At 39.9% G+C, this 12,791-nt stretch overlaps 1 pseudogene; it reads left to right on the top strand.

The window, feature by feature from the left end:
* The first annotated feature begins 1,702 nt into the window (after window positions 1-1,702).
* On the top strand, window positions 1,703-2,440 carry LOC118628433 (annotated as a pseudogene).
* Window positions 2,441-12,791: the final 10,351 nt, after the last annotated feature.

The following is a 12,791-nucleotide window of genomic DNA, read 5'->3' as shown; positions in this document are numbered from 1 at the left end:
TTTTTTTTCCTTTTCATTTGCTTGGAAGATTTTTTTATCCATCCCTTCACTTTCAACCTATGTGAGTCTTTTGTTGTGAGGTGGGTCTCTTGGAAACAACATATAGATGAGTCATGCTTTCTTATTCAATCAGCTACTCTGTGTCTTTTGATCAGGGCATTCAGTCCATTTACATTTAAGGTTATTATTGATATGTATTTATTTATTGCCATTTTGGTTTATTGTGGTTATATTTTTCTTCCTATTTCTACTAATTATAGCAGTCTTTTTAACATTTCTAACAGTGCTGGTTTGGTGCCAATGTATTCCCTTAGCCTTTTTTGTCTGGGGAGCTCTTTATTTGACCTTCTATTTGAATGATAGCCTTGCTGGGTAGAGTAGTCTTGGATACAGATTCTTGTTTTTCATGACTTTGATTACTTCATGCCATTCCCTTCTGGTCTGTAGTGTTTCTGTTGAGAAGTCAGCTGATAGCCTAATGGGGGTTTCTTTGTAGGTAACCTGTTGCTTATCTCTTGCTGCCTTTAGGATTCTCTCTTTGTCTTTAATTTTTGGTATTTTAATTACTATGTGTCTTGGTGTGGGCCTGTTTGTGTTGTCTTACTTGAGGCTCTCTGTGTTTCTTGAACTTGAATGCCTTCTTTCTTCACCAAATTAGGGAAGTTTTCTGTCACTATTTCTTCAAATATATTCTCTAACCCTTGCTCCTTGTCTTCTTTTTCTGGAACTCCTATGATGTGAATGTTGTTATGTTTCCAGTTGTCCCACAGTTCTCTTAAGCTGTCTTCCTGTTTTTTAATGGTTTTTTCCTTTTGGTTTTCTGATTGCTTGATTTTTTTCTACCCTGTCTTCTAATGCACTGATCCAGTCTTCAGCTTCCTCTAATCTGCTGGTTAGTCCTTCCAATGTATTCTTTAATTCTGCTGTCATTCTTCATTTGTTCCTGTTTTTTGTTGTTGTTTTTTCGTTTCCAGTTCATTGATTTTCAGTGTTTCTATGTCTTTACTCATGGTGTTGATGTTCTTACTCATGCTGTTGAGCTCTGAATTCTAGCTCTGTTAACTTGCTTAACTGCATTTCATTTATCTCATCTTCAGTAGAGTTCTCTTGTTTTTTTATTTGGGGTTTGTTTTTTTGTTTCACCATTTTGGCTATCTCAGTGGGTTTTGGAGGCTGCCAAATTTTCCCTGTGGGTGTTGGTGTTCTGCTGTTTGTGGCTCCCTCTATGGGGGTTGGATGAGTGTGGGAGGACCCACGTTCAACACCACTGTCAAGTCTTACTCATCCAGGTGGATATGCAGCAAGGCTATCACTCAAAATAGAAGGTAAAATAAAGAGCTTCCCAGACCAAAAAAGGCTAAGGGAATATATTAGTACCAAACAAGCACTGCAAAAAATGTTAAAAGGACTGCTGTAATAAGCAGAAGAAATAGGAAGAAAAACATAACCACAACAAATAAAAATAGCAATAAATAAATGCATATCAATAATAACATAAATGGGTTAAACACTCCAATCAAAAGGCACAAAGTAGCTGATCAATAAGAAAGCAGGACTCATGTAATCTTGCTTGCAAGAGACCCATCTCACAACAAAAGACTCACTTAGGTTGAAAGTGAAGGGATGGAGGGGCCTGATGTAGACATGGGAGGAGCACAGAAGCACCCTCCTGCCCGCCTAGAAAATGGCTGATTGCTAAACATTAAAGGAAATCGATGATGTCTATGAAAAATACAAGAAAGAAGATGATTCAAACCAGAAAAAAACGCTTACAGCAGCATCTCCAGAGAGCATTAATCAATCAAGAATTGGGAGATGAAAAAATTCAGATTGTCACACAAATGCTCAAATTGGTAGAAAATCAGGCAAGGCAAATGGAGCTACATTCACAGTGTCCTTAAGATCCTGCTGAATGTGAACGAGCCTCAGATAAAGCAAAAATGGATTCTAGCCAACCGGAAAGATCATCAAGGAGACCACGAAGACAGCAAACCAGTGAAAGCCATGATCTATGTCACATTACTAAATGGCATTGAAGACTGTGATGATCAGCCACCTAAAGAAAAGAAATGCAAGTCAGCCAAGAAAAAGAAATGCTCCAAGGCCGAGCAGGAAAGGGAAGCTTCACCTGTTGAGTTTGCAATAGATCCCAGTGAACCTACATACTGTTTATGTAACCAAGTGTCTTACGGGGAGATGATCGGATGTGATAATGAAGAGCATCCAACTGAGTGGTTTCACTTTTCGTGTGTTTCACTTACCTATAAACCAAAGGGGAAATGGTACTGCCCAAAGTGCAGGGCAGATAATGAGAAAACAATGGACAAAAGTACTGAAAAGACAAAAAAGGATAGAAGATCGAGGTAGTAAAGGCCATTCACATTTTAAAGGGTTATTTGTCTTTTATATAATTCTTTCAGAATTTACTTTCAGAAAATGTTTTAGGGTAAATGCATACGACTGTGCAATAATTTTTAATCATTAGTATTAATGGTGTATTAAAAATTGTTGTACTTTGTGACCTTAATTTTCTGCACTGAATTACCAAATATTTTAAACCAGGTAGTCTGTAGATTACCTGATGAAAGGAGCAGGGAATAGGGAGAGGGTGGTGTGAACATTATAAAAACTTCGCAAGCCATGCCTATTTCATTTTCACTAAAACACGATGCTATTTTTTAGGTTAACAACAAAGTTTTGCTGGCCTTTTAGTTCTACATGCTTCAAAAATTTAGATAATAGTGGAGATATCTGCAAGCATTAAAATTATCATGGGTAATTGAAAATATGAACACTATATGACATTTAAAGCTTCTTTCTCCCTGGCCCCATTTATACATACACTTGTTCATCTCTAGTCTTCCCAGAATTTAAGGAACTAGAGATAATAACTTGGGATTTCATGTGGAATAATGTGATCTTATTAGAGTATTTGCTGCTGTCTTTTCATTAGTAGCATTTTGATACCCTTTTAGTAGCCCATTTGTAAATGCCTTGCTGCTGCCTCAAAGACACATCTAATCTAATGCTTAATAAGGGAGTTGTGTTTTGTTTTGTTTTGTTTTGTTTTGTTTTGTTTTAATTGGGACAGGTAAGAGTAGTTAGAATACTAAAAATGCTGCCATTGGCTTATATTGGCAAAATTTGGGTTTAAGGTTGAGAAATGGAAAAAAAATCCATGCTATCTAATAATATTTTCTTTGTTAACCCACTGCTGGTATGCCTGGACACAGGGCTGTCACGGAGAAAAGGGCATATATACTGGTCTGGAAATACTGCCTTTATGTCAAACAGTAGCTTAAATAATTTAGCTAATGGCTATAGTTCACTTCTGTCCCAATCAGTGATTATATATTATTTTAAGTAACAGTGTATTTACTTTCTTAACTTTCTGGTACTGGTGCTGTTTGATGTCTTCACATTTAATGAACTAATTTCATTATAACGATGAAATTAACAATGTATTTGTAAACTGAATTTTCCAAAATCAAATCCTAGTATTTTAAGGGTAAGCATCTTGATGGATGTGTGTCCATATATTCAGAGAATTTGGGGGGGCTTGGGGGGTGGGGTAGCATATTGGCTAGTTCTTTAAATCTATGTGTAAAATACTTTTTATCCCTTATTTCTTCCTAATCTGATTATCTTGATTTGATTCTTTTTTTTTTTAACTTTTTTTTTTTTTTTTATGGTCACCTGAGGATATTTTTGCATTTTGTCTTCAGATAGAGCAGGAAGGAGAGTGGGAGGAAGAGAGAAAGAGAAACACCCTCCTGGGAGAGACAAATCGACTGGTTGGCACCCTCAGGAGGCATCTGGGGCCGGGGACAACCGCAAGGGAGGTACGTGCCCTTAGCAGGAGCCCAACCCGGGCCTCCCTGGTCTGCGGGCTGACGATCTAATCGCTGAGCCAAACTTGTAGGGCTGATTTGATTCTTTTTGATTATCATGTGAAAAATTCTGTCTGCTTGTTCGGGAAAAAAATATTTTTCCCTTTAAAAAAAAAAATTCCCTCCCTAGCTGGTTAGGCTCAGCAGTTAGAGCCTCGGCCTGCGGTACCGAGAGACCCAGGTTTGGTTCCCGCTAAGGGCGTGGGCCTCGGTTGCGGTTTCCGGCCCTGGTTGGGTCCTGCGAAGGCAGCCACTCGGTGTGTCCCTTTCATGTCAGGTTTCTGTCTCTTCCTCTCTCTCCCTCCCACTCTAACTGAATAAAAAATGGAGAAATGTCCTCAGGTGAGGATGAAAAATAAAAAAAAAATCCCCAAGCAAATAGAAAGGGGAAAAAAAGCTGGGGTAGCTATACTCATATCCGATAAACAGTCTTCAAAATAAAGGCCTTATGTAGAGACAAAGATAATATTAAAGGAGGAGGTAACCTTGGTAAACGTACATGCGCCCTTATTTGCATACCCACAATGCACTGCACCAAATCCAAGTTTAAAAAGGAAAATATTAAATTTCTTCCACTTATACTTTCTGAAATTAGATTTCTATTTTAAGAATAACGTTGTAATTTTTACTTAGGCACGAAATCTTGTAATTAAGCAGCCACCGTCAGTGTAATAAAAGTTGTTTTTATCCGAGGTTTTCCTGATGTGGTAATGTGGTATGTTCTCTCTCTCTCCCATTTTTTTTTGTGGGAGGCAACCAAATTTTTGGTGGCCTTGTCTCGACAAGGCAGACTATAAATTACAAACAAAAAGAAGACTTAAACATTTAAATTTTTTTGTTTTATTTACAGCATTGCTTACTTGAGATTTCTTGTAAGGTACGGTGGGAGGTTGGGTTTTCTTTTAGGTGTAGATTCCTTGCTTTCCGTTTTAACTTGGGAAATGTATTTTATTATGGCGTGAGTTTTCTTTACACTTTTTGCTTTATTTATCTTTAATTGTTTGGTGCTTTACTTTTGTAGTTCATAGTGTTACTGTATTGACAGTTTTCCTTTCTAAAGGGTAGGTCTGTAGTGCTATCCAGTTTCCTCTCGAAATTGCTTTTGCTGTGCCACATAGAAGCTGGTTGTGGTTGTGTGTATTTACTTTTATTGCTCCCAGGAAGTTTTTAATTTCTTGGTCTCCTGGGTAACCCATTAATTCTTTAGTAACATGCCTTTTAGCCTCCATGCGTTTGATTTTATTATAATTGATTTCTGATTTCATGCCACTGTGATCTGAAGATGCTTGATTTGATTTTAATCTTTTTGAACTTGTAGAGACTTAGGTTGTGTCCTAGTATGTGGTCTTTTTTTGAGAATGTTCCATGTTGCGCTTAAGAATGTGAATTCTGCAGTTTTGGGGTGTAATTCTCTGTAGATATCTATTAAATCCATTTGGTCTAGTGCTTCATTTAGAGTCTCTGTTTCCTTGCTAATTTTTAGTCTAGAGGATCTATCCAGTGATGTCAGCGAGGTGTTGAAGTCCCCTGCTATGATTGTATTGCTGCTGATTTCTCCTTTGAAGTCTTCCAGAAGATTTTTAATATATTTTGGTGCTCCTATATTGGGTGCATATATGTTTATCAAGGTTATATCTTCCTGTTGGATAGATCCTTTCAATATTATGTATTTGTCTCTAGTTATGGCCTTCATTTTGAAGTCTGTTTTATCGGATTTGAGTATTGGTATCCCAGCTCTTCTTTTTTCCCTTACATTTGCTTGGAATTTTTTTTTCCATCTCTTTACTTTCAACCTGTTTGAATCTTTTGTTGTGAAGTGGGCCTCTCATAAACAACATATATGTGCATCTTGTCTTTTTATTCATTCAGCTACTCTGTGTCTTTTGATTGGAGCATTTGATCTCTTTACATTTAAAGTTATTATTGATATGTACTTATTTATTGCTATTTTTGTTTATTTTGGTTATGTTTCTCTTCCTATTTTTTTCTGCTTATTACAGCACTCCTTTTAACATTTCTTTCAGCGCTTGTTTGGTGCTAAAATATTCCCTTAGCCTTTTTTCTCTTTTTATCTGGGAAGCTCTTTATTTCACCTTCTATTTCGAATGATAGCCTTGCTGGATAAAGTAGTCTTGAATTCACATCCTTGTTTTCCATTACCTTGAATACTTCATGCCATTCCCTTCTGGTTTGTAGTGTTACTATTGAAAAGTCAGCTGAGAGCCTTATGGGGGTTCCTTTGTAGGTAACCTGTTGCTTATCTCATGCTGCTTTTAAGATTCTTTGTCTTTAATTTTTGGCATTTTAATTATTATGTGTCTTGATGTGGGCCTCTTTGGGTGCTTTTTACTTGGGGCTGTCTGTGCTTCTTGAACTTGTGTTTCTATTGTTTCTATATCTTTACTCACATTGTTGAGCTCTTTACTCATGCTATTGAGCTTCCTCATAATCTTTACTCTGAACTCTACCTCTGATATCTTGCTGAATTCCATTTTCTTTATCTTTTGTCCGTTCTTTCATTTGGGATTTATTTCTTTGTTTCACGATTTTGGCTGTCTCGGTGGGTTTTGGAGCCTGCCAAATTTTTCCTGTGGGTGTTGGTGTTCTGCTGGTGGTGGCTCCCTCTACTGGGTTTGGATGACTGTGGGAGGACCCACTTTAAACACCACTGTCAAGTCTTACTTTCCTGAGTAGATTTGCAAGCCAAGGAAAGGTTCCGTTATCCTCTATTGGAGGCTATTAGTCCCTGTACTTGCTGAACCTGGATTTGTAACCCTCAACTGAATGAAAAATCCCTCAGGTGTAAGGGGATTTCCAGCCGGTGGGGCACTTGCTTGCCATCAGATTCTAGATGTTAATGAGCCTCAATTTGCATTTCTCTGGTGGGCCTGTTGGTATTGAAATCCTGAGGGAAGGGCCCTTGGTCCTGCCTGAGGCTCTGGGAAGGGGCTCTTTGAGTAACATGGCTACTGTCCTATGACAGAATGATTCAGCATAAAACTCCCAGTGTCCTCCCCTCCAGCTCTCTCCTGAGCCAGAAGCCCTGGATTCTCTCCACAGAGTTCCAGTCCAGTCAGCCCTCCCTCCGCCAGAGCCCGAGGTGGGTGGCTGTAGCTGATTTGATGCTTTTTAAAACCCCTGCTTTCTCAGTGGGGACCACTCCAATCAAAACAGCTCTCCGGCCCTGGCCAGTTTGGCTCAGCGGTTAGAGCGTCCACCTGCGGTCCGGAGAGACCCGGGTTCGGTTCCCGCTAAGGGCATGTACCTCGGTTGCGGTTTGTCCCCGGCCATGATTGGTCGTGCGGGTGGCAGCCACTCGATGTGTCCCTTTCACATCGATGTTTCCCTCTCTCTCTCTTCCTCTCTCTCCCTCCCACTCTATCTGTACAAAAAATGGAAAAATGTCCTCGGGTGAGGATAAAAAAAAAAAAAATTAAAAAAAAAAAAAACAGCTCTCCGCTGCTGTCCGTGGGCTCTCAGCCATCCTCTCAAGCCACAGTTCCCACCAGGCTCTGTTTGGCGTCCTCTTTCTGTCCCTGGTTATACAGGTTCCTCCAGCAGCTTTTCAGTTGGTTTTTCCCAACGATTTGTCTTTATTTTACTTGTAATTCCAGTTTGGTCCTGGGAGACAGTCTGTGTAGCTTCCATTCACTCTGCTGCCATTTTTCCTCCTCTTCCTGCTTCTGTTTTCTCTTTCCTTTTTTGCTTTTCTTCCTCTTTTCCTCCAGGGACTTTGTTCTGTTGCCTTGGAGGTGTATTTCTGGAATTCATAAATGATAAAAATCCCAGGGCTCTTGTTCTATAGATTTCACTTTGCTGTAATTTGGCTTCCAAAATTATTTTCAGTCAAATTAGCCCTTATTTCTAATGTGTGTAGAATCCATGTTGTTTTCCTGTAGCCTTCCTGAGGGCACTTTGTCTCCCATCCCTCCCCCCTCTTCCTCTCTCCCGTCCTCCTGCCAGTGTTACTTGCAGACTGTCATGTGCTGAGCGCCCTTGGGTTTATAGACAATAGCTGTGGGCAAGGGAGGCCAACGTAGCTCTCTCTGTGGGTTGTGCAGGATCAGGAAGGAGAAATGAGATGAGTGAGCAAATGATTTAGAGTGATGAGTAGACATGGAAGATTTGCTGGGAAGACCTGTGAAGTTTTGGGTGAAGATGACTTTTGTGTTGTCATGGCTGTAGTTTAATCTCCCTGTGCTACCCCTTACTTAGAGGGGATGAAGATGGGGTGTTCTGTTGGCCACTGCTTCATATGATACAGTCTTTTATGTAAAGTGTATTTTGTTGTATTTTATTTGGAAGGATGAGTCTGAGCTGCTACCATTTACCACTTATATTCACTTTATGAGTGATTGGGTTCCCTCCTGCTGAAGCTTCTTTTTATGTGAGTCTGTCTTTCCACTAAGGTGCTTTCCTGTCTCTACCTTTAGGCCCTCATCACCTGAGTTCCTTGCATGGATTTCCAGGGAAAATAAGCTGAAGGCAGTTGTTGACTTCCTAGAATAAGTTTATCTAATTGATTGAAACAATACATTAAAGGTGTTTTACCTGTTATGAAATTTTATTTTATTTTATTTTATTTATTTATTTATTTTTTATCCTCACCTGAGGACATTTTTCCATTTTTTATTCAGGTAGAGTAGGAGGGAGAGAGAGGAACAGAGAGAGAGAGAGAAACATCGATGTGAAAGGAATACATCGAGTGGCTGCCACCCGCACAACCGACCAGGGCCGGGGACAAACTGCAACCGAGGTACGCGCCCTTAGCGGGAACCGAACCCGGGTCTCTCAGGACCACAGGCCGACGCTCTAACCGCTGAACCAAACCGGCCAGGGCTGTTATGAAATTTTAAACACAAGAGAAATTTAGAGAAAATGGTGTGATTACTGTAGTAATGACATGATTATAGTATAATTAATACAATGGTATGATTGCTAATAATATTCACCTATATTTCCTAGTTGTTCATGTGTTATTCAATAATGGCTCCAGGTTTTTCTTTCTGAAGTATTTTTTAAAAAGTTATAAGTATCATTTTTCACCTCTGACAACATGTTTTATTTTATAAAAAAGGGACATTTGTCTTCATTATTACCATATCATTACCAACTAACAAAATTAATCTTTTTTTATCTTTATTGTTGAATATATTACAGATGTTCGTCATTTTTCCCCATCGAGCCCCTCCTCCCGACTCCTGCCTCCCTCCTGCCCTTTCCCACACTGTTGTCTGTGTCCATTGGTTATGCATATATGCATATAAGTTCTTTGGTTTATTTCTTCCCACCCCCCAACCCCATTTCCCTTTGAGGTTTGTCAGTCTGGCAACCAATTTGTACTTCTTATTCCCTTCACCTTTTCACACATTCCCCTAACTCCCCTCCCATCTGGCAACCAACAAAATGTTCTCTGTATCTATGAGAATGTTTCTGTTCTGCTTGTTCATTTTGTTTGTCGATTCAATTGTTGATAGATATGTATTCATTGCCATTTTGTTTGTTCATATTTTTTATCTTTTTCTTCAAAAAGACCCTTCAACATTTAATATAATAATGGTTTGGTGGTGATGAACTTCTTTAGATTTTCCTTGTCTGGGAAACTCTTTATATGGCCATTGATTCTAATGACAGCTTTGCAGGATAGAGTAATCTTGGTTGTAGGTTCTTGCTCTTCATCACTCTGAATATTTCTTGCCACTCCCTTCTGGCTTGCAGTTTCTTTTGAGAAATCAGCTGACAGCCTTATGGGAACTCCCTTGTAGATAACTAACTGCTTTTCTCTTTCTGCTTTTAAGATTCTCTCTTTGTCTTGAACCTATTGCATTTTGATGATGATGTGTCTTGGTGTGGGCCTCTTTAGGTTCATCTTGTTTGGGACTGTGTGTGCTTCCTGGACTTGTATGTCTGTTTCCTTCACCAAGTTAGGGAAGTTTTCTGGTATTATTATTTCAAATAGGTTTCGATTTCTTGTTCTCTCTCTTCTCCTTCTGGCATCCCCATGATGCAAATGTTGGCATGCTTGAAGTTGTCCCAGAGGCTCCTTACACTATCCTCATTTTTTTGGATCCTTTGTTTATTTATTTATTTATTTATTTATTTATTTTGTTTTGCTATTCTGATGGGGTGTTTTTTACTTCCTTATATTCCAAATCGATGGTTTGTTTCTTGGCTTTACCTACTCTACTATTGAATCTGTGTAAATTATTCTTTATTTCAGTTAGTGCCTCCTTCATTTCTGACTGTGCATCCTTCATTTCTGACTGCTCCATTTTTATGCTCTTGAGGCCCTCACTAAGTTTGCTGAGGTTCTCACTAAGTTCATTGAGCATCCTTATAAGCAGTATTTTGAACTCAGCATCTGTTAGATTGCTTAACTCCATTTCGCTTAGTTCTTTTCCTGGGGTTTTGTTCTGTTCTTTCTTTGTCTCCGCATTTTGGCTGCCTCCCTGTGTTTGTGTCTATGTATTGCTTAACGAGAGGTATGGGGCTAGTTGAGACCAGATGCTGCTTGTTTGAAAGAATTTAGGAAAACTTGAAGCAGAATCCAAGACAGGCCAATCTTATGGTTAAGGAACTGGCAACAGTTTGGGTGGGCCTGAAAGTTGGGTGGGGCGGGGCCTCAGGGAATCACCAGGGCGGGGCTACCAGTGTGAGCCAGGTTGCTGGAGTCCCAGATATGGCATCTGTCTGCCGCCCCAGGGAAGGGCTCACCAAAGGAACAAAGGCCTCTGGCAGCACGTTTGTCCCGGAGAAAGCCCCCTCTCCAGCCCCCTGTGAGAGTTCTACTCTTTATTGGATTAAGGCTCACCCATGTGACTTTCTTTAGCCTTCATTACCTCATTAAAGATTCTGTCTTCAAATATAGTCACATTCGGAGATACTGGGGCTGAGGAATTCAACAGAAGAGTTTTGGGGAGACATAATTCATTCCTTAACAGTTAGAATAGGGCATGTGTGGAATTGAGTGGGCGGGATTATGTAGGCCACTAAAAAAGTAAGAACTCTGGTTATACTGCCCCTAGCTTTTAGAGAGGTGCTTTTGTTTCTTTTTATATAGTAAGATTTATTTTCATGTTTCAGTCTGAATAAAACAACAAACCCCAAAACAAAAAACCAAACTATATTCATATGTACGGTGTGGACATTTTCAGAGCATTCCATATGAGGAAATGCGGTGTTTCTCTTCAATCCTACGACGATGCTGTGTGTGCCTCAAAATGATTTACAAAAACACGTGCGTCAGCAGCCACACGAATCGGGGTTTCACATTGCGATACACGGGAGATCAGGCGTCTTCCCGGCACTTCCCGCTGCCTGGTTCGAGCCCCGCGGAGCAGGTTTGCAGACCGGCTTTTAGAACTTCACCTTTTAAAACCCAACCGTGGCAGCTGCAGAAGTCACATCCTTTCCAGACCCAAACTTAAATAATGAAAAATTTGCCATTTAAAAGTAACAACCAGTGGTTTGTCAATGGGAATGGTGACGTTAACCTACCAAACGCTGTATAAGAAAATTGCACGAAAGGAAAGGAATAGATAAACCTATTGCAAAGCAGTCTTATTCACGCTGTATTTCAGAAAACTTAAACATAAAACCGTCCTTAAAGTTTTATAAAGTAGTCATTTATGTTCAAATTACAACTGCGTGACCAATCTAATGAAAACAAACTGATGTGGTGAAGGTTCGAAGACTCACATTCCCGCAGTGTCATTTCACTCGCACACGCTCCAGCAGCCCTGAGCAGTAGTGAGGACGTATCACTGTGTCCTGACATAAGGCACCAAGTCTGAATGTGCCACACACTGGCCTCATGTCACATTACCAATGAATTCTCTGAAATAAAAAATAATAGACATTTCAGGACACAGTGCACTTTAGTGATGTATACAGCATTTGAAATCTTTCAGGCAAAACAGCCTTTTAACACAAGCCTGACGCTTCAAACACATACAGTCTTCCTTCCTTCCTTCCTTCCTTCCTTCCTTCCTTCCTTCCTTCCTTCCTTCCTTCCTTCCTTCCTTCCTCCCTTCCTCCCTCAACCAGGGACATGATTTTATTGGTTTCAGAGAAAGGGGAAGGGAGGGAGAGAGAGATCGATCCGTTTCCTCCCATGTGCATCCCAGCTGGGAATCGAACCCACAACCTTTTGGTGTATGGGACAATGCTCCAACTTATGAGCCACACTGGCCAGGGCCAATCTTTCTTTTTTTCATGCTTACTTTCAACATCACTGGAAAAATTACTGAGATGGTACAGTTGAGCAAGGGTGAGTACAAAGAAAGCTGTCAGGAAACTTATAGCTCCATTGAGATATGATTATGGCTTTGACTAGGATGGTCAGGATGAGGTGTAAGAAGTGAGTGGATTCTGGATTTATTTTGAAAATAGAACCAATAGGACCAGCTCATGAATTGTATGTGAGGTGTGAGTATGCAGAGGATGACTTCCAAGATTTGGGGCCTGAAAAATGGAAGAATGGAGTAAAAGGAAGAGCATTTCCTTCTTTCAAGAAAGAAGACTGGGGGGGGATCATGTTAATAGGAAAACTTTCAAAAGTTAAATTCTTCAACATCTTTTTAACATCATTATGTTTTTTAAAGTATGTTTGTTGTGGTGAGGGTCTGCGAAATGAACAAAAAACACAAAGACAGACAAGACTGCAGCCCCGAAGTCCTGCAGCTGTTTATTTTTATAGCCAAGGAGATAGGCCACCTTGGTCCCAGTTCCTTTCAAGATAACTAATCTGATTAGTGCCCCTGCTGGTTCTTTTTTTTTTATCCTCACTCGAGGATATTTTTCCATTTTTTGTACAGATAGAATGGAGGGAGAGAGAGGAAGGGAGAGAGAGTGAGAAACATCGACGTGAAGGGACACATCGAGTGGCTGCCACCCGCACGA

This window comes from Molossus molossus, unplaced genomic scaffold, assembly GCF_014108415.1.
Source record: "Molossus molossus isolate mMolMol1 unplaced genomic scaffold, mMolMol1.p scaffold_m16_p_1, whole genome shotgun sequence".
Lineage (NCBI taxonomy): Eukaryota > Metazoa > Chordata > Mammalia > Chiroptera > Molossidae > Molossus > Molossus molossus.
This window is presented reverse-complemented; position numbering and strand designations above follow the sequence as displayed.